The sequence below is a fragment of the Pleurodeles waltl genome, chromosome 9 (assembly GCF_031143425.1).
Source record: "Pleurodeles waltl isolate 20211129_DDA chromosome 9, aPleWal1.hap1.20221129, whole genome shotgun sequence".
Lineage (NCBI taxonomy): Eukaryota > Metazoa > Chordata > Amphibia > Caudata > Salamandridae > Pleurodeles > Pleurodeles waltl.
In genome coordinates, this window is record NC_090448.1 from 895,382,356 (window position 1) to 895,408,809 (window position 26,454).

A 26,454-nucleotide genomic window follows, 5' to 3' on the forward strand; every position below is an offset into this window, starting at 1 on the left:
AAGCTAAAGTCCACAGCAAGTAGACTCAGGTCTGGTTGGTGAAGCCTTTGCTGTCCCTGAGGCTTCAAAACAGGAGGCAAGCTCAACTCCAAACGCTTGGAGTCACTTCTCAAGCAGGAAAGCAACAAAGTCCAGTCTCTGTCCCCTTGCACAGGCAGAAGCAGCAACTGCAGGATAGCCCAGCACAGCACAGTCACAGGCCAGGGCAGCGCTTCTCGTCAGCTCTTCTCCAGGCAGAGGTTTCTCTTGAATCCTTGAAGTAATCTAAAGTCTGGGGTTTTGGGTCCTCTTCTTATACCCCTTTCTGTCTTTGAAGTAGGCCTACTTCAAAGTAAAGTCTCAAGTGTCTGTAAGATCCTTTCTTGTCCAGGCCAGGCTCCAGCCACGAATCAAGAGGTTGGAGACTGCATTGTGTGAGGGCAGGCACTGCCCATTCAGATGTGAGTGACCACTCCTCACCTCCTCTCCAGCCCAGATGACTCATCAGGATATGTGGGCTACACCCCAGACCCCTTTGTGTCATAATATAGATCCTCAGGTATCTGAAACCTTCCCAAACAGTCTGGGCTTCACAACTACGAGGGAGTCTCAGCACCATCCAGTTACGTATGTATATTAAAGAGTTTTTCCAGTTGATGCTATAACCCGAATAGTTACAAAATTGGGTAAGACATTAGTCTGTCTAGGGTTATTGAAGGGTCGGACACATACAGCAAGATGTTATCTGTGTTGAGGGATATTCTATCCTCCCAGTCCTCCGTCCACAAAAGTCCACAGATCAAGGATTCTATCAGATATATGCCGCCAGTGGCTCTAGAACGAGGGCAAAGCTCTAAGGTAAAAGTAAACAGCCCTGCCAGGTAACACGAAGGAGGTAAAAAGCAGGTGACAGGCTTCCATTGACTGCAGTCTGGTCCATTGGCTCAGTATATAAAATCCTGACCCAGCTCAGAAACTGTGGGCCAAAACACATCTTACTGAACACTTCAAATAAATACGGCCATTCCACTGTTTCAATGGCCATCTTGACATCTAAGGCATGTATCACAGCTTCTTCCCGTAGGGTGTTAATTTGTTCCAGGATCCAGGGTAAGCGCTGTAAGTTACACAATGTCTTTAGTCCTAGCTGAATGAGGGGTGTAGTAACTCGCAGCAGTTGGATGACCAAAAGTTTGGCTGAGATCATAACTTCTGCGTTTAACAGTGAAATGGGCCGATATAGAGCACATTCATCCAGTGGTTTTTCGTCCATGGGCATAACAATTATAGTGGCCAGCCATTGGTCTTCAGGAAGTATACCCAAGTCACAACTCTTTTTAAACATTTTAAGGAGGTGAGGCGCAAGTTTAGATGCCACAAGTTTGTAAAGCTCAATAGCGATCCCATTAGGACCCATAGCTCTACAAGGGTTAAGGTCTTGTTTTGCCTGGGCAAATTCCTCCACTGTTAAATCTGCCTCAAGCAGGTCCCTGTCCTCACTGGACACTCTGGGGAGTCGATTGTCAGACAACAATTTGCTTGAGTCAGCCGCCGTAGCGGTGGTGACTGGCAAATATAGGCAGGCCTAGTAGTTAGAAAACGCTGCCACAATCTCCTGCCTACCCTGAACCCACTCCTCAGCATTGGTCTGCACCTCCACCACCCAGTGTTTTGCCTTGTCGCGCCTATCAAGCCAGGCTAGATGTTTCCCTTCTCTGTCACCAGCCTCATAGAGGTGATCTTGTGTTGCATGATAGTTGGTTTTGGTAGCGTTGAGAACTAGGTCCTTATACCCATCTGTTTAAGGCTCAGGGCATGTTGGGTGTCCTTGTCTGGCTGGGTATCAAGTCTGTCCTCTAGTTGTTTAATTTCATGTTCAAGCATTTCTAGTCATGCCTGCGTGTCTTTTTTATGTTATGATGGTCTTATATGCCTCCCACAGAGTTAACCCCAAGTCTACGGGCCCCTCATTTTCAACAAAATAGTGTTTTGTGGCTGCACAAAGACCCTCTTTCACTTTGAGTGCCCTCAAATACCAAGGATTCAACACTAAGGCTTCAATGGACGATCCTCCCAAAAGACCATATGTCACTCTTACAGTGAGTGACCAGAAATCCCTCTAGCTAAATAACGTAGTTCACTAAAGTCAGGTACCATGTGTGCAAGAGTAAAAATGTAGTCTATACGGGAGAGGCTCCTGTATGCCCCGGAGTAGAAGGAATATAGCAAAGTTGTTGGATTGTAGAAGGGGTCAGGTGTCCGTCAGAGCCAGGGCCATTAGGAAGTCCAGCAACGAGTGGAGGGAGGTTCCTTCAGAGCGTGGGGGGGGGGGAATGGATCTATTTGGTCAGCCCATGCTAATTTGAAGTTGCCCTCATCAACAGTACGCCATCGGGCATCTCAAGCAGTGGGGCACTCAACTCCCAGAAGACGAGGTAATGGAGGCACAGTGGAATGTACCCTGATAATATGTTAACAGATTTGTCTGCCCAGAGCCCGCTACTGCAACATATCTGCTCTGTGGGTCAGACCAGGTGTGTTGGACAACCAAAGATAGCACTTTGTGGACTACAATGCCCACTCCCCTAGAGCCAGTGGTGTATCCCGCATATGCTACTATCTTGTTTCCCCATCTTTGTAGGGCTTGGTGAGTGGTACCTTTGAGGGAAGATTCTTGGAGTAAAACAAGGTCGGGCCTGTCTCTTCACATATTGCAGCGCCATCCTATGTTTGTATTTGTCCCTCAACCTATTAACATTTCAAGAAGGCCATCTGATAGACATCTCTGTAAGACCATTTGCAACCCATGACTTGTTGCAGGTCCTCTAAAAATCTCATACTAAGGGGACTGTAAGTGACAGGGGTGAGCACCCTTCTGAGGGTAAGAGGTAGAACTATTAAAACATCATATAGCAGTACTGGCATGTGAAACCCAATTCAAACATAACAACAAACAACCCATAACCAACCCCCACCATGCCTCTCTGCATGGCATACCTTGAACTGTCCACCTCCCAACACTGCAGAGTGCCTGTCATATCAAAGTGGGTGGTCGTTACCAGCTTCCAGCTCTCATGCACCGGTCACTCCCCCATTACTAAAGTGCCCTCTATAAACATTTTACCTAAGAGAAGTGTCATTAAGTGTTCCTCCTTTCTATCCGCCCAGTGTACTGCACTCATGGGAGCCTGGTTCCATTTGTGATCACAGCTAAATGTCACCCTGTAGTAAACCAGAGCCATGTTGGGGCTCCTTGGGCTCTCCTTTCGTCAAGTTCCTACCTCATCATCTCAGGTGCTCTTCTCAGGTGTGTTAGGATGCTGTTGTCGTGATTTCTCAGATGTCCCTGGCTGGGCCATATCTTGCTCCTGTCATTATCCTTGGGCCCTGCTTCTGGGGCCAGCCATTGTCCTCCAGCTGTCTAGACATTCCCATGCATCTTCAGCTCTATCGAAATGCCAGGTTTTTCTCTCTTCCACAACTTTCTGCTTAGCTGGGAAGATCACTGAGTACATTTAATTTTTTTGCTCCCTCAAAGCTCTTTTGACCTCCAGAAAAAATGTACGAAAGCTATTGAACCTTGAAGAAAAATTCTGGGAAGAAGGTTATGGTTGAGTTTTCGTAAGTTAGAGGCAAAGCAGTTCGGACAGTCTGTAAGATCACATTATGGTCACAATAGTTGAAAATCAGTGTAATATTGGGTTCAGGGGTGCACGCAGCTAGGTCGGAGGGCCCGGGACTTGGTGGGCCCGTTCCACTGAGAAATAGAGAGTTCCCCTTAGTTGCAGTTTCTTGAGGATGAGCATCTCAACAAAGAGGTCGACCGTCAGACCCTCAGCTCTCTCTGGGACCCTTCTAATCCAGACATTATTCCTTCTAGAGCAGCCCTCAAAGTTTTCCATTTTGTCCTCCAGTACCTTTGTGGCAGTTTATAACTCTGTGATTTGAGTCTTCAGGGCCTCATTTTACCACCTGGAGGGTGACTACGACTGCCTCCATCTCGGACAATTTAATTCCCTTGTAATGGAGGTCAGCTCTGAGCAATGAAACTTCCAAAGAGACCGAATCTATGTTTATTTCTAGGGAGGTATGAATTCCCGTGATTGCTGTCAGAATGTCTTGGAGTGTGGGGGAGCTTTCTTCTGTGGCGGGCTGTGCCGCAGATGGCAGTGTCTTATTGTCCCCAATGTTCTCAACAGTCTTCCTATGTGTTGCGTACCTCTCCAGCTTTGCTAGGTGCACCAGCCGGGTCCCCCTACTGCCCGTCGTCATTAGGAAGATCAAGGGCAGATCATGAGCTGGGTGTGGGAGATGTTTGTGTTAACGAGTGATCAGTGGTCTCAAATTCTCTCTGCTCTCTTTGAGGTGTGGTTATGGCTTCTGCAACTGGATGCTATTAGTGCTTTGTCACTGAGGCAGACACCTACGACTGGTTCTGATGGTGACTGGTTGGTATGTTGACCACTGTTCTAGGCTGTTATTCTCCCGCCCACTCTAGAGGAGACCTTGCGTTGCAGGCCAAGACAAGCCTTCCAAAGGTGGGCACAGCAAGGTCTATCCGGGGCTTGCGATTTTACAATCTCTGTTGCCCCCAAACCCTATGCAGCAGTGGGTCTGGAGGGGGTGCCAATTACTTATATGGTGCAGGAGTCTGTCACTGGGGGGGTTAGGCCAAGATTTCAGGGGCCCCCACCCCAAATTGTTACAAGGCCATTTTTCCACGTGGCTATGGCCTTGGGACTCCCACACTGTTCCCCCCCTCGCCGCACAGTATTGCTCCAAATAGGGGGAGAGGCTCCTCGAGACTACCCCAGTGCTAATGCTGCCTGTGCCCCAGGAGTCCAGCTAGGCTCAGTTCAGTCCAGCCCATAAGTTAAGGGGGGGCGCAAGGGAAGTGCAGTGTGCTCACCTTACTTGGGTTGGATGTTGCTTCTCTGGCGTTGCAGCTGCTCTGCTGCTTGCTGTTGGGGCCACAATACATCTGACCTGATGATTTCACCAGAGCCCCAGTCCTCCATCACATTTGTCTTGCTGACAGATCAGTTGTGCGGCTTCATGCAGCTTCATGCCATTGGGGCCGCAGCCAATTCGCCATGTGGCCTCACCAATGCACTGGACCACCTCCACCTGCAGCTATCAGGATATAGTTTGTAGCAGAGGGTGCCACATGCCACGCTGGCACCCACCAGCCTTACTTTCAAAGCCACGGAGAGGCCGACAAATTGCCAGATATGCCTTCCTCCTCTTCACTGTGGCTGCACCGCCTGGTTGAGGCCTCGGCCATGCAGTCTGCTGCAGTATGGTCGATTTCTTTTCCCTGGGGGCTCATAAAAAGGCAGCAACCGACTCTTCTTCTTCCAGAGGAAACACCTCTTCAAACATGGTGTATTAGCAGGACTGGGGACCAGATCAATGCACAGATGTTAGGGGATTGTCGTGGCGGGTATTGGAGCCACTCTAGGCAGCGGCCATCTTTTTGGATGGCCGGCTGCGCCCTCCTAGGACTGCCTTGTTTAATTCCACTATCATATTTTTCATGACATCTGGCAATTCAGATAGTTTTTCCACTACAGGACTACAGTACTATGCTCTCTCTCCCGCGGCACTTTGAGCTCCTATTATCAAGGAGTTCAATCTTTCTAATTTAGCATCAACTGACATTGTATGTGACACCAATGTTTGTAAGACTGATATCTGTATGCCCAGTTTGTCATTGTTCACAGTGGATGCAATTGATTTTGTGTTCAAAGGTCTGTAAATACTGCTCCAATCTAATGCATTAACATTCACTTTTTTATTCGGCGACCCAAACTTGCTTTGTTTGTAAGAGGACCAGCTTTTGTATGTAAGGCTCAGGAGTTCAGGCATTGTTCGGTTCTGTGACTAGATTGACTAGTCTACTTTTGGTCTGCAGTTTGGTCCCTCTTCTGCCATTACCTTGATTTCTGCACTGCTCCTTGCATGAGCTGATGCACGGAACTTAGGCCCTAAATGCCCCGCTTGCTCTGATAAGATGCCCAAATGGTGATGATTCCTTATGCCGGTAAGGAAATAAGGTGTGAATAGGGTCTTCCATAGGTAACAGTGTTTCATTTAGTTGGTTTGCCTGGGGATTGGATGTGTGCAATGAGTCTACAGCACATTGGCCGATTGACGCAGTGGAATGTGCTTCTGTCCTGGTATTATATTTACTTAACCTCGGACAGTGGGTAGCCGTGTTTTTGGGAGTATGGGGTAAAGAGGTCTCAAGGCGACTTAGGTCCTTATTAAAATTTAGCTCAGGCAAAGATTCTTGAATATGGGGCGACAAGGAAATGTTTTCTGTTTCCATATTCTACGTAATTGCACTGTCGCATAGGGATCTTGTAACTAGTAGGTCTCCAGATAAAACCTTGGAGTGCACCACTGGAGCATTTTGGTAGTTCTGCTTGATATTATGGGAGCAAAAATATTCTTGTATTTTTTTCGGTTTTTATTTGAGCTTGTTCAGCCATTGGGTCTGGTGATTTGCCTTCAGTTTGGTGACTTAATACTTTTGTAATTTTGCTCTTTTGGCCTGAGTTGTGGGCCAGTGGTTGACAGCAGACTCTGGTCCCTGTTTCTTTTCATGCTGAGCGAAAGAGATCATTTGTTTGTTATTTTCCTTTTTATAAACATATTTTCTGCTCTATCATGGACCATTAACAGGAGAGAGCTGTGGGTTCTCATTTAAAGAATTTGGAAAATTTGCACACAGGTACCTAGGGGAAAACAAAAATATGTGACGTAACAAGACTTTAGGCTTCAGGCTTTGTATATGTCCTTTTCCTTCAATGGTAGGCCTTGCTGATCCTTTTTCCTTTTTTCTGTTGATTCAGCAATTTCTGTCTCTGATTCAAACTCTTTAAGTTTTTTGGCAAGAGGTGATTAAGTGTAGGCACTGCTAACTTCTTTGAGACAGGGGCTCTAGCCTTCGTGCCACCTCATGCATTCTGGTGTTAAGATGTTCCTAGCCCTGTTGATGGCTACCCACATGTCCCTTTTTTTTGTTTTTAAGGAAGGGGTCTTCTGCTCTTTCTGCTGGATCCTGCTTACCCCACTTCAGCCTTTGCCAGGTACTCCAATTACCAGGGCTGCCAGACCAATAGCTAACAGACAGCACCCTTTCAACTGGTCAAATAACTTCCACTGACCAGTGGTGTCGCCTACCAAATATACTTTCCTTAACCTTTAAAAAATTGTTTGCCTCCATTTACCTTAGTATTATTATTATTATTACTACACATCACCCCATAACACCCATATCTCATATAGGTCTTTCTACAAGCAACACCCTGCTCAAACGTTTTTATGAGGACAAATAGGATCCTCATTCAAATTGGAGTGCATTGTAACTACCTCTGGAGTCTGAAGCACTATATAAATGCTACAATAGAATGCTTTACGGATGCACCAGGGACATTAGCGTGGACATGATGTGCATCATGACATCACGCAACAGCTTGTACATTGACCAAGTGCTTGCAATACAGATGGTCTGAGGTGGCTTTAGTACAACATATTCATTATAGTCCACATGGAAATGTTCCACAAAATTAATCAGTTGTGCTGTATATTCTCTGCCCTGCATGCGCTGTGCATGGTGATGCACTGCTGCACACATATTGAGACAGTGCAACACCTGGTGCAGTTTGTATTGGGTTGCCTCTACACTACCACTTGCAATACCACAAGGACTAGCCTCTAGACTTCCAACTACAGCACCACCAGGCTTTTTGACAATACCACTGCCAACCAGTTCTGAAGTGCTCTCTCCTTAAAGCTTGGTAAAATTGGCTTACACCTAATTGGCACATTGTTTTGACTTATAATTACCAAGTATATGGTACTATATGTACCCAGGGCCTTTAAACCAAATGCCACTAGTGGGTCAACTGCACTAATTGTGCCACCCACTAAAGTAGCCCTTTAAAACATGTCTCAGGCCTGCCTTTGCAGTCTGTAATGAAGTGCTGAACTACCAATCAGTCCTGGCAAAATAAGCCTTTTGCCAGGCTTTCCTTCCATTTTAATGCACATGAGTTAATCCTAAGGTAGGCCCGAAAAAAGCCCATAAGGCAAGGTGCAATGTATTTAAAAAGTAGAACATACATTTGCAAGTTCTACATATCCTGGTAGTTAATAACTCCTAAATGTGTTTTTCGCTATTGTAAGGCCTATCTCTCTGTTTGGATAACATTGGGGTACCCTACTATATTTAATAAGTGCTTACTTTTGATTGGAAGCATGCATGTAGGAATATCATGTTTGGACTGAAATTGTAATTTAAAATCTTCTTTAAACCCTTCGCTGCCAGGCCTTTTCCCCCTCCTGTGCCAAGCCTTTTTTTTAGCTATTTGGGGCGGTTCGCGGTTAGGCCCCCATAACTTTTTGTCCTCATGTGCTACCCGCTCCAAATTTGCGTCCTTTTTTTCAACATCATAGGGATTCTAGAGATACCCTGAGTTTGTGGGTTCCCCGGGATGAGACCAAGAAATTAGCCAAAATACAGCTTAAATTTCATTTTTGTTTTTAAATGGGGAAAAAAGGGCTGCAGACGAAAGCATTTATTTTTCCCCCTGAAAATGGCATCAACAAAGGCTTTGCTGTGATAAAATAAAAATTTTCCCAGTTTTCAGGAATAGGCAGACTTCAATCAGACAACCACATTTTTCAACACAATTTTGGCATTTTAATGGGACATACCCCATTTTGACTATTTTTTGTTCTTTCAGTCTCCTTCCAGTTAGTGTTCTTCTATAACTTTTTTCACCTATGGCAGGTTTTTTAAAACAATATACTGTTAAGTCTGCTGGAATCTTCTGGTTGTGGGGATATATAGAGCTTGTAGGTTCATAAAGAACCCTAAGTTCCCAAAGCCAATATAGGAGCTGCACCTTGCAATAGGTTTTCATTGTATACCGGGTATAGAGCAATTTATTTGGTGAAATATAAAGAGTAAAAAATAGGTATCAAGGAAACCTTTGTATTTCCAAAATGAGCACAAGAAAACTTGTTAAGAAGCAGTGGTTATTTTCACATCTCTGAATTCTGGGTTACCCATACTAGCACTATACTCAAATAGACGTCTTTTTTACACACTGTCTTACATTTGGATGGAAAAAATGTAGAGAAAGACAAGGGGCAATAACACTTGTTCTTCTATTCTCTGTTCCCTCAAGTCTCCCAATACAAATGGTACCTCACTTGTGTGGGTAGGCCTAATGCCCACAACAGGAAACACAACATGGACACATCACATTTTTACATTGAAATCTGACATGGTTTTTGGAAAGTACCTAGCTCAGGATTTTAGTCTCTCTCTCGGCCGGCACCTAGGGAAACCTACCAAACCTGTGCATTTTGTAAAACTAGATACCTAGGGGAATCCAGGATGAGGTGACTAGTGGGACTCTCACCAGGTTCTGTTACCCAGAATCCCTTGCAAACCTCAAGATTTGTCAAAAGAAAAACACTTTTCCCTCACATTTCGGGGATAGAAAGTTCTGGAATCGGGGAAGAGACACAAATTTCCTTCCACCCATCATTGTCCCAAGTCTTCTGATAAAAATTGTACCTCACTTGTGTGGGTAGGCCAAGTGCCCGCGACAGGAACAGCCCCAAAACACAACATTGACACATCACATTTTCCCAAAGAAAACTGACCTGTTTTTTGCAAAGTGCCTACCTGTAGATTTTGGCCTCTAGCTCGTCTGACACCTAGCAAAACCTAGCAAATATAGACATTTCTAAAAACCAGACACATAGGGGAATCCTGGATGGGGTAACTTGTGGTGCTCTCACCAGTTTCTGTTACCCAGACTCCTTAGTAAACCTCAAAAGTGACAAAAAAACACTTTTTCCTCACATTTCGGTGCTGCAAAGTTCTGGAATCTGTGGGGAGCCACAAACTTCCTTCTACCTAGCATTCCTCCACATCTCCCGATAAAAATGGTACCTCACTTGTGTGGGTGGGCCTAGTGCCCATGACAGGAAATGCCCCAAAACACTACGTGGACACATCAAAATTATCCAACACAAAGCTACCTGTTTTTGCGGGAGTGGCACTTGCGTTTTTGGTCCTGGGCTCAGCAGCCATCTAGGAAAACCTACCAAACCCAGACATTTCTGAAAACTAGACACCCGAGAGAGTCCTGTGAAGTGTGACTTGCGTGGATCCCCCAGTGTTTTCTTACCCAGAATCCTCACCAAACCTCAAATTTAGCTAAAAAAAACAAAACATTTTCACACATTTCTGTGTGGGTTCACCGCACTGGCACACCTTTCCTACCACCCAACGTTCCCCTCGGTCCCCTGATAAAAATGATACCTCACTTGTGTAGGTGGGCCAAGTACCTGTGACAGGGAACAGCCAAACACATGTTTAAATGGAGGGGGAACCAAAGCGGGTCCAAAAGGGCAGTTCGCAAAAAAACATTTTTAGGCTGACAAGTGGGGCAGAATTTTTATCGGTATAGATGCAACAATGCTGGGTGGTAGGAATTTGGTGGATTCCGGCAGATTCTGGAAGGTTCCATCACAAAAATGTGGGGAAAATGTGTGATTTCAAGCAAAGTTTGCGGTTTTCAGGGCATTGTGGGTAAGGAAATGGTGCAGGGTGCATGTGAAGCACACCACCCTGGACTCACCTAGATGTTTAGCTTTCAGATGTGTCTAGGTCTCCTATATTTTTCTAGATGGCAGCGTCCCAAAGTCCAAAAAGTGCAGCCTTCACCATTCCAAGTGGGACGATTTTGAGAGTTAGCCAAACTCTAATGTAAAACCAAAACCCAAAATAATCAAATGTCCTCTTGCTTGCCATTGGGATAAGATCTTTTAGTGTGCGGGGGAGAGCTGAAGGACTGTTACCCCCTTCAGTTGATGTGGGGGCATAGCCATTCCCACACTGGTTGGTAGCCACCACCCCACTATTTTATTTTTAATTCCCTGGCATCTAGTAGGCTTTTTGCCCTCCCAACCCCCCCCCCCCACCCCTAGGGAGTGGATCGGGGGTAATTGCCCCATCTGCCCACCGGTGGGCAGAACAACTTTGTCCCCATTTATTTGTGGTGAGGTTATTTCCCTACTCTCACCCTATTTTTTTTAAACCAATTTTTCTATGGTGTCTGGTGGGCTTTCTGCCCCCCTTGGGGGCAGGTGGGCCTTACATAAATAGGCCGAACTGCCCCTAAGATGGGTAGAAATCTCAATTTGTGGTCCCAGAATAAGAAATTGCAAATAGGGATTACCTATTTGCGATTCTTATTGTGATGTACACAGCATTTCCTAAATGCTATTCGGGCATTTAGGAAATGCAAAAACCATTGACTAGAAGTCGATGGTAACCATGTGCAATTTAAAATAAAAAGCACCCCAAAATGTTTTTTTTAAATTGCAATAGAACTCACATATGCCCCTTTGGCATATATGTGCTCTTCATCTGCACCACTATTTTTTGAGATGCACCAAAGCCAGCCTTGGTTTTGCATTTCCCAAATATTGATTTCTTATAGGGAAATCACTATTTGGGAAATGCAAATCCTGCCCTTTGACACAAATGCAATGGGATTCTTTATTTGCGATTTCCTTGTAGCGATTCCAACCTTGTAGGAATCGCTATTAGAAAATCGGCATCTCTGTACGTAGCATTTTGCATTTCCTAAATAGTGATTTCTATGAAGATGCCTTATCAATGGATATATAAAAAAGCATGTCTTGAAGTTTTGAGTAGTTCATGTTCTCACTTACTCAAAATGAACTCTGAAATGAATTGCAGAAAATACAATGACCCCTAAGACACTGAAAATTCCCCTTTATTCCTGTCCAGAGCCTGCAATCCTTGCTGGCGTAAGAATGATGAGTTAAATAATGAATTGCTCGAAGACCCAAGCAGATGATTGGTCTAGTATTGCACTGTACTGAAGATGCGTGGTTCTTCCTCTTCCTTGTCACCATTTATAACAGTTTGACACATAATTGTGAGTTTAACCTGATATTTTGTTTGTAAGAATCTTCTGCATGCTTCTTTCCAAGACATTTTAAAAGCATAGTAATTACTTGGATACTGATTACTGTGATTAGCTGGTAGCTTATAGACCTAACTTTACTGTTTCTATCTAAAAAATACTTGAAACAGTTGATAAGTTACCACGTTTTGTGAAATCTTAACACATTCGAATTTTTTTTATTTCATTCTTATCATGATGTATGAGAACAGTGTCTTTTGAAGCGTGCTTTCCTTCTAAGACCAACCATTTTACTACGCTCTCAACTATGCTGGCAACTATTGTTTGTATTTCGTTAATGCTTTTTGAGAAGACTATCTTTATGAGACGTATCTTTGAACCTAAATAAGATTCACACAACCAATATGCGTGTAGGCTGGGCAACAAGACATTACATGCTAATGTTCAAGGCTGTGTCCTGAATAAACCAATTTGAGATGTAAAAACATCTTACTGTGTTGGATAGCTAAGAACCAGAATACAGTTATTTCCCCTGTGTCCCTTTGGTTAATAAGAGCTCTTTGATAAGAGACGGTTGGAAGAGTTGCTACAGCTACTGGTGTGGAAAGAACTTGGTGACAAGCGGAGGAGCTGAAAATTTGAAATTGAACAATGCCTCTAATAACACAGAGCAAAGCATACCCAACTTTCCTTATAAGAATTCTGTTGAGTCTTTCATCCTCCTCCCATCCATCTACCCGTACATCCTTACACCATTGCATCTATTCATCCAGTCATCTGTTCATCCCTTCACCTTTCTGTCCATCCCTACATCCATCAATACATCTTTGTATCCACCCATTCTTCTTTTACTCTTCCTTCCTTCATGATTTGACCCATTGATTCATTCTTCTAACCTTTAACTTCACCTATTGATCCTTTCACCCATCTAGCCATCTTTTGACTGTTCATCCATTTTCCCTGCACTCTTCCATCGTTTCATTGTTTCACCTTTTCCTCCATTCTTTCACCATTCCTTCCTTTAACTCTCCCATCCTACCTTTCCACTTTTCTTCCTCTTTCTTTTATGTTCCCTTTCTTCCATTATCATTTCCTCCTCTGCGATCCCCCATCTATCGAACCGTGTTTATTCTCTCATCCTCTTTCTTACCTTTCTCTCTCGTGCTCGTTTTTCTATTTGTTCCTGTCTCTGTAATCTTACCTATTTTCATACTTTCATTTTCAGTTTTTCTTTCAGTATGCATTGTCAGTCCACTCTTTCAGTCATCTGTCATCACATTCCTTGATTGTCTCCAAGGCTGCAGATAGAAGAGGCCACTAACAAAAAATTATTAACACTTTATTATGTTCTTTTTCAACAGCCCATGGCGCCAGTTGTGCCTCTGGAAGTGAATTTTAATAGAGTGTGGGTAGGGTCGTCGTCGGGTGTCCAGACTTTTGTAGGCTTTTGGTCTGAGAGTCTGATGCTCTACAATAAATTTCAGAACTCATTCTCATTTTAACTCCTGTATCTCTGGTTTGCAGCGAGGCCTCTGTATTTACGAACATGATAGACACAGGTTACGGTCTGCATCAGTGCTTAATTTGAGCCGGTGGTTTCGGGTTCGGGGGGCCACCACCTATTTTTTAGGGCGAGCACTTATTTTTCTTACTCAAGCATTTAGTGAGTGCAAAAGTCACATATGGGAAAGAGGGAGGAAGAGAAAAACGAAAAATCTTCACAAAGCAAGAAAGCAGAAAGCTGCAACAGTGTGCTGAAGTGGCAGGAAGTGGCTGTAAATGAATTAAAGAGGCCCAAGATGACTTCAGGATTACCCTGCCTCAATATTCTGTGCTCACACATTTAATTGCGGCAAATGGATTATGTAACCAAGTAGGAAAGTAGCCTCTTTCTGGCTTGGTTACCCGTGTGTTTGACTGTGTTCACTGGGATCCTGCTAACCAGGACCCAAGTGATTATGCTCTCTCCTCTAATTGTAGTTGCTACTAACCTTTTCTCCCCATAATTGGCATACTGGTGCCCCCATGTAAGTCCCTAGTATATGGTACCTAGGTACCAAGGGCATTAGGGTTCCAGGCGATCCCTATGGGCTGCAGCAGTTATTCTGCCACCCAAAGGGAGCCCATGCAAAGGATTCTGCAGGCCTGCCATTACAGTCTGCGTTAACCGGGTGAACGCACATGGTTTCACTGCAGGTCACTGCACCAGGTCACTGTTAGTCACCCCTATAGTAGGCCCTTTCAGACCAGAGGGCAGGCTGTAGGTACTTGTGTGTGAGGGCACCCCTGCCCTAGCAGATGTGCCCCCACAAACTCCGGCTCCATTTTACTGGACTCCGTGAGTGTGGGGACTCCATTTTATATATGTACTGGACGTAGGTCACTCCCTGTGTCCAGCTACATAATGGTAACTCCGAACCTGGGCTTTGCTACCACCAGTCTTACAGGGTTTCTCGGACAGCCCAGCTGGTTTCTGCCCTCCTGCTGTTTGATCTGATCAAGCCCAGGAAGGCAGAACAAAGGATTTTCTTTGGGAGAGGAGGTAACACCCTCTCCCTTTGGAAATAGGTGTGACTGGCTTGGGAGGGGTAGCCTCCCCAAGCCACTGGTTTTGCTTTGAAGGGCACATTTGGTGCCCTCTGTGCATGAACCAGTCCACACTAGTTCAGGGACCCCTGGTCCAAGATCTGGCACAAAACTGGACAATGGAAAGGGGAGTGACCACTCCCGTGTCCAGCACCACCCCAGGGGTGGTGCCCAGAGCTCCTCCAGAGGGGCCCTGGGTTCTGCCATCTTGAATCCAAGGTTGGCTGGGAACTCTGGGAGCATCTGAGTGGCTATGGCAGGTAGATGACGTCAGAGACACCCTTTGATAGGTAGTTACCTGGTTAGGTGAACAAGCCCCCTCTTTGGGCTATATAGGGTCTTCCTCTGGAGTGGGTCCTCAGATTCAGCTTGCAAGATTCCAGTAGGTCTCCTTTGCAACCTCTGCTTTGACTTCTGGCCTCAGGTACCGCAACTAGACCCTCCAGGAACCTACAAGCTGCAGATCCACGAGGAAGACTGTTCTGCAACATTCTTTCCGGGACTCTTGCCAGCTTTGCAACATTTTCCCAGCTGTGCAACCTAAGAAGACCGCAACTCTTCAGCCACCCAGAAGAAGGAATCACCTTTGGGGTGAAGATATCACTCCCCTGTAACTACAGGTACCTGGTTCCTCAATGACCGGCTGCAAGGATCTCCCCTCATCCTGAGTGCCATGGGTCCTGCATCACAGGTGGTGGTCCAGAGAGTCGCCCTTGGTCCTCTGTACCAACTGTCGCACTTTAATAGTGGTAAGTCCTTTCCACTCCACGCAAGACAGTTCCCCCGTGCACCGGGTCTTTGCAGCTGCCAAGGCTTGTTGCTTCACCTCCAAGGGGATCTTAAGGCGACGTGTAGCTCCAGCCCCCAGCACTCCTTCCTTGCTGCATGGGCTGCTTCTGCGACTTCTGCGTCCCTATGCGATACCTGTGGGTGCTGCCTCTGCTCCATTGGGTCTTCTGCGATGTGGAGGGTCCCTGTGAGTCCCCCTCCTGTACCTTGCTGGGAACTGGCAGCACCTCTTTTCCTCCAACTGCGAGTTTGCCTTTGCCAAGGCTTGTTCATGGAAATCCTTCACTGACACCCATCTGCAATCCAGCTTCCTGCGTGGAACACCTTTTGCTCGCATTAGGAACTCTTCTCCGGCTTCTGTGCTGCAGTGCTGACCTGTCATCCTTCTTCGTCGACCATCTCCAAAAGGTACCTCTGGGTGGGTGGTATCTCCTACTCCCCCTGGACTCCTCAGACACTTCTGGACTTGGTCACCTCTCTCCACAGGTCTCCATCTTCGGTTTTCCACTGCTGGTGCCTTGCAGGCTGTTCTGGGTGTCTTAATTTTCTTCTTTTCATCCTTTGGGGAGGTTTGGGTGGAATCCAGTGTTTTACTCCTGCATTCCTGGTCACGGGGTACTACATTAATTACCTGTGTGGTTTCCTAGTACTCCCAGCTCCCCTCTACATGATTTACTTACCTAGGTTTGGGCCCTGTGTTTGCATTCCACTTTCTTAGTATATGGTTTGGGCTCCCCCAGGGCTACTACTGCATAATGCTATTTTACGCTGCCTTCTAACCTTTTTATGACACTTACTGTTCATTAGTGTGTATATATATATATATATATATATTTAAATATATATATATCATTTACTTACCTCCTATTGGACAGATGCCTCTCTAGTATTTTCTGATACTGAGTCCCAAAAATAAAGTACCTTTATTTTTGTACAACCAAGTGTTTTCTTTCTTGCATGTAAGTACTGCGTGACAGTAGTGGTATTGCATGAGCTTTGCATGTCACCTAGATAAGCCTTGGCTGCTCATCCACCGCTACCTCTAGCGAGTCTGGCTTCTAGACACTGCCTACACTTCACTAAGAGGGGATACCTGGTATAAGGTGTAAGTACCATAAGAACCCACCACACACTAGGCCAGCTTCCTACAAATGGCATTTCAAGCTTGAGGACATGCACTTCCTAAAAAAGAAATGTTGATGGGGCACTATTGGGGTAACAGTCTAGCCTTGAAGGATACATACCTCATGATGTCTACATCGGCACCAAATTGCAGGTTTCTACAGTTTACTCAAAGGGGATTGAATTTACAAGTACTCAGCCCTGCTATTTGGACTGTCATTACCAATGTGGTGCTTCACAAAGGTGCTCAAACTGGCTGTGAAAGTCCTAAGATCCATAGCGATATACCTCATTGTCTTCCTGGATGACATCCTGCTGATGCACCACTGCAGAGGAACTCTGTTGTCCTACCTATGGATGACAATATACCTTTCACAGGCCATGGGGTTCATGATATAGGTGGAAAGTCAGTGACAGCCCAGACATTGATGACATTATTTAATTTCAGAGTAGATTTGGGTACAGGCCCCTTGCAGTTGCCTGCCAAGAACATGATGGCTATGAAGAAGCAACTGAAGAAAGCCCTACTTTTGGACCGGCTTTTGTTAATGTGCAGACTGTTCCAGCTCCTTGCAACTTTGATTCAGGCAAACTTCCATGAACTTCTGCACTACAGAAGGAAGGCATCCGGTCTAATGAAAGCACCCACTAATTCAGAGTTGATCCTTCCGTCTGAGGATGTCAAGATGGAAATCAAATGGGAATGGACCACAGGAAGGCCTTAAACAGTAGGGCCATCTTTCAGACAATCCCTCACGTTGTATTTGAATCAGATGCCAGCCAGTGTGCTAAGATGCGCAATGTGGGGCTTTGTTGACCAGAGGATGGTGGTCAAAAGATGGGTTGAAAAGTCATATCAACGTCTAGAACTCTCAGCAGGTTGATTTGCAAACAACAGTCTCACCAAGGACAGTGTATTATATACTCTGAAAGAGTGACAATATTTTGCTATACATCAACTAACTAGTAGGCTTGAGGTCCAGGATGCTTTTGGAGATGGGCAAAGCTTTTTGCAATCTTTGCATAGACAGGGGCATCACTGTCATGGTGGAGAAGCTCATAATTGGATCAGGCCCTTGCAATGTAGTCCTTTTTGCCTCCCATCTGATTCCTGAACTTCCCTAGTATTTCATTTGGAGATCATCCGGGTTGGCAGTGGATGCCTTCCTTCAGGACTAGTGAAAGGATATGCATTATGCATTCTCTCCATTTACAGTTATTGTTAGAGTGACAGCCCAAGTGCAGAGGCAGAATGCAGACTTGATCATGCTGACTTAAGTGTAAAGGTTGCAAGCATTGCTACCAGTTCTTCTGGAACTTTCGTGGTATTCTCTGATTCCCCACTATTGGTTGATTCTGACAGATGCACAGGGTCTCTTGCATCAGACAGATCGTTATGGCTCTTGGCATGAACAATTACACTGAAACCTGGGTAAGCCCAGGCCTTTATAGCCAACTTGCCCTTTTCATCTGAGAACCTGAGTGGAGTGTCCTGGCTACGAGTACCAATCAGTCTGTTTGTAATGGGTATGTTAGTGTGTGGCACTGACATTGCCAACATCTTAAACATTGTTAGAGCTTGGTGAAGCCGGAATGGAGTACTGAATAATTAACACATTCACGCCTACCATCACATGTGGCGTACACTATTGGTAGGCAAATTACTACAACGTAATGGGCTCTCTGTCCAACCAGAATCAAGGTATTCTAATTGCAGGGACCTTAATGTGGTCTAGAATTTCCTGGCATATGGGCTTTCTGATACATAGCTTCCCAAAAGTACATTTTGGCTAAGCTGCCAATTCTAGCAGGATATCTGATGTGAGGGCCCTGGACAGCTTGTGGAGGATGCTTACATTGAATGGCATTTTATTCATGATGCAGAGGAGGTAATAAAGTACAATACTAGAATGACCTCTTGGGCTTTCCTGGGTGTTCCAAAATAATGTGGAATCAAGTGCATTCTCACAGGCTTATGAAGATATTGCTAGGAAGCTTTTCGTCTGTGGAGGGGGAGCACAGTTGCTAATTTCCACTAAGAGAGTGGTGAAGGCTGTTTCATTTCAAATGGATCATAAAGGAAGATCATTGTCTCATCCTTTGGAGCCCATTCTTCCAGAGGGCAATGGCCCCTCAAGCCCTGTCACTAGGCGGGTGTCTGGAGGGTATAATAAGAATCTTTGGCTGGTCATCTGCGTACAATTTTAAGAAATTTCACTTCAAGCCAGGGATTGACACTTTAGTAGTGAGTGAGCTTTGAACATGCATAGTTCTTGCCTCCTGTCCTATATAATATAAAATATCATATCTGTTGTGAAGTTCAGTTCTGGTAAGGATAAGAAGGTGAGGATTGATGCTGTTTTCCCATCTGGAGAACTGCGAGACTCATAAACTATGATTATCTTGATCTTTCACAGGAATGCTAGTGATTTCAAATGGCAACGAAGTGCATGTAGAATTGGTGGCACTGAAATGACTAGCATACGTTTTAAATGTTCAGGTATATGATATTTTTTAAGCTGGTCTTTGGGTTATTCTTCTTTTGCATCAGGAGCGGACCAGGAATAGGAATTAGTGGATCTGGCAGTTAAGCTTTGCACAAATAAAGAGATATGTGTCTCCTCAGGTCCCTAGCATTCTGACTGGAAAGTATGTTTGTGTTTTGGACTTGTAGGCTGTAATCCCAGACGTTTTACTGCTGAGTATTTTGTGCTTTAAAAAGAACTGTTAAGAAAATAAACAAAGAAAGTAACACATAATCTTTGCCTCCATGTCCCTAATAGAATAGAAACTTCATTTAACAATATCTAAGAAATTGTATATTCTAAAGAAACTGGCATGGTAGATGATTTAGCTCAATAGATATGAGATTAATATAGTTCTCTTTATGAGTTCAGCTGTATAACCTCACTTGTGAGGATGCATGATGGTGCAGTCTTCTTTTCACTGGCCACATTTTATTCAAGAGAAATTGGGACTCAATGGAGGTATGGTGGTATATACAGGGCACTAATGAGGATTCTTCTACAGACATCATACATCATTGGATTGACTTCAACAATGACTTGGATTTTCTATGTGTTGATTTGTACATGGACTTAACAAGTTCTGTAAGCCTCTTGAATATGGGTAGGGTGCCCTCTTCTCTGGGTTGCAACTCATCAAACTACTGTAACTTGTGTTATGTTCATCAGCATTGCCTCTAATAGTGAACTTCCAATGTTGCAGCAGCCCTACAACTTGGAGAAATTACCATGGCAAGCCACAAAGGCAATTATTTAACTGAAACGCCTACTGGCTAGGATCCTCTAATTTCAAGTCAGCTGTCATTTCTACTGATATGAGGCTGATATTTCCAACCTTCAAGTGACTACGAAAACAGTTTATAGACATTCTCCTCAACAAGCTCCCTTAAGGTGGATTAAAAGTGAGTTTCACAGCCAAACATAGTGTACTAGTGGTGAGTCCACAACATAAACCAAATCAAAAGAGGATTGAAAAAGACGTTACTCATGCTACTGATATTAGTTAGCCATACCAATGCTGTAGATCATAAAACTACACTGTAAATTATCCAGTTACACAGACCACCACACTTCAGTGACATCCAGTAGGAATCAGCCCATCTGTATGAAAAGAATGCATGAAATAACCCTAAGGCCTTTACCACACATCAAAAGGTGTGGCGGAGCGGGGGGTGACATTAATACTGCCTGTTTCCCCTGTCCTAAAGAGCAAAACTCAGAATGTTCGCTTTACAAATTCTATCTGCTCTTACAAGGCAAAATAGTGCAAGGAAAACTCCATGTCTGGGGTCTAGTAAATACTGCATTTTATGAAATCCCCATTTGGGTGCAAACCATCATTTGAGCTGGAACCATTGTAGCTGGAACTGTCAAGCGCAATCATGCAAGTGCTCATTTTGTGCACCTCTGGTCACCCTTCTATGTTAAATGTTTTTAATTTTTGGCTACAGCAGAATTAAACCCATGCTTGGATAAGATCCAAGGATTCCTTCTAAACCGTTCGTTCATTTGTAAAAAGCATTAGAGGCATCAAAATGGAGAAAAATACACGTATTTTCAGCTTCTGACCATTGTCTCCCATGATCATCTCCTAAATGCATTCATAGGGATTAAAGGCGGGTCTAAACTGACATAACCAGTGACATCTATGCATACTTAACTGCTGAAACATCTGCCAGTAATACATATCTGTCTATCTGTCTGTCTGTCTATCTATGGCCACTCTGTAGTTATAGTTAGGAATCCCAGAGATAGCAGGAATTCCGTGGATGCTTCCTTGTTAATGACTTTGCATCCATTTGACAAATCCCCACAAACCTTTCCAGGCTTTTCTGCATTGGTGGATGATAGAAATGTTTGTGGAGATTCATCACGTGGATGCAAACAACAAAGGGGAGTCCCAAAACGTGTTTTGGCTCTATGCATTTTCCATAGACCTTGTACTCGTGCGTAGTGTTCAAATGCCAGGTCGGATTTACATGAATTGTAACAGGACTATGGATTATGGTGTGCAGAGGATACTTTTTAGGTAGTACATATAAGTAGGTTAGATTTTTTTTACGTTTTAAGGTACATTAACTTAGTTAAGTTTGTTGTCGCTATAGTTATGTGACAAGGCTTATGTGATTGACTGATGAAAAAGTTAAAGGCAGCTCTATTGTTGTAAATACACTTTGGCTGTGTTCTGGGTTAGGGCCTTAGATATAACTAAGTATTAGGTTTTATATTTTCTCCTACTGATTATCACACTATTAAGGTGTCACTAGGGAAAATATTTATAAGTTTCTATATGTTTAAAAAAATCACATGAACAAATAAACAAATACAAATGTAAAAAAATATAAAAATACACTGTACTATACTTTATTTTGCAAACATAGTGTAGCACAGGTAATTTTCAATATGTTATTATTTACAAAACATTCTACGCAGGTCATACCTACAAGTGACTGCACTACTTAATAAAATCATTTTTTTAAACCAACAGAAGTTCACCCAACTTGGCCCTGCATTGCTTGGTAAGTCTGGAGAAATGCATAGCAGCGGAAATTGCTGTCATGTGTTACTCTGCACACTGTATTGAACATTCCTGCCAAATTTCATGTACATCCAAAGGCACTCCTCTATTCAGCACTCTACTATTCACCACTGCATTCCACACCACTCCACAGTATGTCACTCTGCTGTCTGCTGCTCCACTCTATACTGTTCCACTCTACGCTTTTCTAGTGTATGCCAATCCATGCTCTGCTATTTTACAGTATACCACTCCACTGTATGCTTTTCCACTGTACACTACTCCCCTGTACACCACTCTACGCTACTCTATGCCACTCACTCTACACCACTCTACTCTATGCAACTCCACTTTACGCAAATCCAGTGTATGCTACTCCACTGCATTCTATCCCATTCTACCGCTATCCATTGTATGCTACTCCAATCTTCGGCACCCCACTGTACACAATTACACTCCACGCTACTCCACACTCTATGCCACTCCACTGAGTGTCTTTCTACTCTATGCTATTTCACAGTATGCAACTCCACTCTATGCTACTCTGCTTATTACAACTCCACTCTACATCACTCCACTCTGCACCACTCCACTTGATGTAATTCAACTGTACGCAACTCCACTGTCCACTATTCCACTCTGTCAATCCACTCTATGCTATTCCACTCTGGCCTATCCCTTTGTACTCCACTCCTGTCTACACCACTCCATTGTACACTACACTCTAAGCTGTTCCACTGTATGCCACTCCACTCTATGCCACTCTGCTCTGTTATTGAGCTGTATGCCGTTCAACTCTCCGTTATTGCACCTGTATGCCACTCCACTGTATGCTGCTCCACTCTAAGCCACTCCACTATATGCTATTCCATTCTAACCAACTCCACTGTAAGCCATTCCAGTCTAGGCCTCTCCAGTGTATACCATCCCACTGTACGCTATGCCACTCTGTTATTCCATTCTTCTCTACACCATTGTATACCACTCTACGCTATTCCAATATAAGGCACTCTGTTATTTCACTATATGCAACTATACAGTAAGCTACTCCACTCTACGCCGCTCCAGTGTATGCTATTCCACTGTATGCCAGTGTACACTATTTCACTGGATGCCACTCCACTTTACATCACTCCACTGTACGCTATTCCATTGTACGCTACTCCACTCTATGGTGCTCTGCCACTGAACTATATGCTATTTTAGTGTATCCCACTGCACTCCGTCCCACTCCACTCTGTGCCATTCCACTCTACACCGCTCCACTGTATGCCATGCCACTTTATGCCTCTTACCTCTACAATGCTCGGTGCCACTCCACTGTACCACACTCCAGAACACTTTACGTCACTCCATCTATAGCACTCCACTCGAGAACACTCTACGCCACTCTATGCCACTCAATTGTACTCTGACACTTTTCACCGCTCTACGACATGGCACTCCACTGTATGTCACTCTCTGTGCTATTCCACTGTATGCCTCTCCACTCTAACCCACACCACTCTAAGCTACTCCAGTGTATTCCTCTCCACTCTCCACTCTCCACTACTCCACTGTATGCCACTCCACTCTACCAAGTCCTTTCTACCCAACTCCAATACAGGCCACTCCACTCTACTTCACTCTACAACACTGTTCTCCACTCAGCAACACTCTATGCCTCTCCACTCTACCACACAATACTCCACTTTAAAGCACTCCACTATAGAACAGTATACTCCAGTCTGTCTGAGTATGAGCTACTCCTGTTTACTCTATGCCACTGTGGCACACTGTACTCCACTTTATGACATTCTACACAAGTCTCTCTCTACCACTCAGCCCCACTTCACTGCGCTGTACTCTGACACACTACTCGACTTGACTCTACTCCACTACTCCAGTCTACACCATTGCACTCTACGCCACTCAAATGTACAAGGCTCAATGCTACTCAACTCTCCCAGGCAGTGCCACATTCTACTGTGCTCCACACTACTCCACTGTAAAATTATCTAATCCACTCTTTGGCACTCAACTCTACAACACTTTACAACATTCTGACACACCATTCCATTTTACTGCGCAACTCAGCACTCCACTCTGACACTTGTGCACCTCTGTACACAGTCTTGTCGCCTTACTCGCCGCACTATATTAACTATAATATGTGCCTTCTCCATGTACTAGTTATACTCTTTCATATTACATGACATACCATGGAAAATTATAGCATTGATAACAACACTTCTGACATCTCAAATGCCATAATTTTTTAGAAAACACTACATGGTAGAGTGGTGACTTATTGTTAATGTAGTGTGGTGGGTGAGGCTATAAGGCTGTGCGGGTTATTGAAAATTGAAGGTGGTGCTTAAATTTAAAGGTGAATTATATATATATATATATATATATATATATATATACACACACACACACACACAGGTATACGCACACAGATGATCATCACTATGCAAAAATACTGCTTCACGCACAGCATATTTATGATTGAGAATGATATATATCTACAGAAGCAGGGTACGGCCAAGGACACCTTGTTCTCCCCACCTATGTAAATTTGTCCATTGGGTGGCGGGTAAAGGATGTGGCCTGGTCTGAAGATAACAAAATCTATATGGTCCATGTTGTTCTGTGGACTCACTTTCTAGATTGCATTTTCCCAATATAGGAGGAAGAGGAAAACACCTTGAAATGATTTCTAGAAAAGCTCAACACTAATAAATATAACATACAGTTAACCAGCAAATGGAATAAACTGGAGGTAGAGTTCCTTGATGTGGCACGCCAGAAAATATTCACCAAAGCCACAGCACTGAATCCCCTGATACATAGGAATAGTGGGCATCCAATGGATTATCCCATATGGCCAACTATAATGTGCCAAAAGAGTATGCTCAATGGAAAGAGAATTTGATAAGGGAACCCTCCTGATGATGACTCAATTTCTAGTTAGGGGATATCCCAAGAATTTGCTGTTGGATGCATACAATAAAACAAAATTGAAAAACAAAGATGAATTACTATTCTATCATATGTCATGAAGGCCATCTTGGTATCATGAACAAGAGCAAGGTCAAGCAATCTTACCTGTGGCCTGAAATCAATTTATTGTAAGTTTTGTAAGGCAGTGGGTCAAATGTGTTAATTTGGATAAATTTCTTGTCACATTTAAACCTCCATTGCATCCTACAAGGATGACGCTGATGCCACTGGAAAGAAATAGTGTGGATATTTTTGGTCCTGTGCAAGGAAGAGATGCCCTTGTTTGCATGGGTAGCCCTTGACCATTTTTCTAAATAGCCAGAGGTCAAGGCTGTGAGTAAAGTGGATGCTAAAAGTGTGGTCACGATTTAGGAAGAAATATTTCACACAAAAGTGTTCACCTAAAGTTTCATTAGTGACAATGGAGGTCAGTTTTTTTCTCATGTTTTTAAAAACATTCATAGTTAAGAGTGGCCTTGAACATAGAACTACTTCTCTTTATCATTCTGAAGGAAATGGTAACATGAAACATTTTATCAGAGTGATCAAAGGCATCACTCAGCTGTCCAATAGCAATAATTTGATTTGGGAAGAAGAGATCAAGAAAACCTGGACATAGTCCCTTTCATTTGATGAGAGATAGGACTCCATGCACTGAGGATAACTCGGGGTGGATATCTAAAATGAGTGGAGTTGATTGGTCACCTGGAATGACGAGGGTCAGGAAGGAAATACACCAATGAAGTACAGGAACAGGTATGATTCATTACATGTGGTGAAAAAAGTTGAACTCAAGGAGGGAGGTTTTGGGGAAAACAAAAAAGGAATAGTGGTAAAAAAGGGGATGCGCAGGTTTTTTAAACCGTTTTATGTCAACAAAATGTTGTACAACTCTGCACTATTGAGTGACAATAAGATTTGGCATGCGAGTAAGTTTCTTTATTGAAAGAAAGAAGGGAGGCTGAACCAGAGAGAGTGAAGTTTGATTGGTTGGAAGATGAAACTCAGTTAGGACAGAAAAATACACAATCACTTAATTCTACACAATCTTTAATATGGAGTATACAATTAGATACTACAGTACAGCCTGTCTGAACTGTCCACACAGGCGGCAAAGTCTCCTGATGAAGTTGTGCAAGGTGATTCTGCAGCTGCAGTGAAGTAGCTTCGGGCGGATGTGTGGGGTGTTACACCCCCTTAATAAATGTAATTTGTAATAAATAGTTGGTTCAGGTGCTTTCAGTAAGGTATGTTGAGGTCTGTCGGATTTCACCAGGAATTGTTACACACAGAGACAGAAACGCACACACACTCTATCCCTTTTTCTGTTTGGAAAGACTTTAAAAAATGTTGGTTATTTTACAAAATATTGCGCTTTCTCTCACTTAGTGTCCCTACCAATCCATATTCTGCTCCCTTTTTGCTGCCTCCTAAGCCCCTCTTGTGTGCCTTGCTTGTTGTATAATATATTTTAACAACATGTGCTATTCTGATTGTCGGGAAATCTGAAGCTAACACTCCCCAAGCACACTGATCAAGCTATGTTTCTGTGCAGCTGTGGCTGAGGAGGATGTACATCTTGCTATGAGAGAACATTGTTCTAGTGGTTTTATCATATGATCTGGAAGATCTAACTTTAATCCTAGTTGTTGCATTGATTTTGTGTCTCAATGCAAGTTGTACTTTTTGTGTTTTATATTGCTTATGTGTAGTATCAATCAACCTTGTATGTAGCTATTGGGGGGCAGCTGAGTTTTTTTCATTGTTTGTAATTCTGTTGCTGAGTGGATTTTTTTCATTCATCTTTGAGGGTGAAGATGTGTTATGTTATGGAATTTTGCTGGCTTTTGTGTTCTGAGAATGTGGGCTAAAATGTGAATGTGGTGGAAGGAATTGGAACGGGGATTGGTCCATGGCACTGTTAGAATAGGCTGTGCTTTGTATTGAAATCATGTCGGACATACAG

The 26,454-nt window shown here is 43.8% G+C and overlaps 1 protein-coding gene across 2 annotated transcripts in view; it reads left to right on the forward strand.

Moving 5' to 3' along the window:
• The window catches only part of PPP4R4 (protein phosphatase 4 regulatory subunit 4), a 1,510,494-nt gene that overhangs the window by 595,142 nt on the left and 888,898 nt on the right, over nucleotides 1-26,454 (forward strand). The window lies entirely within an intron of this gene.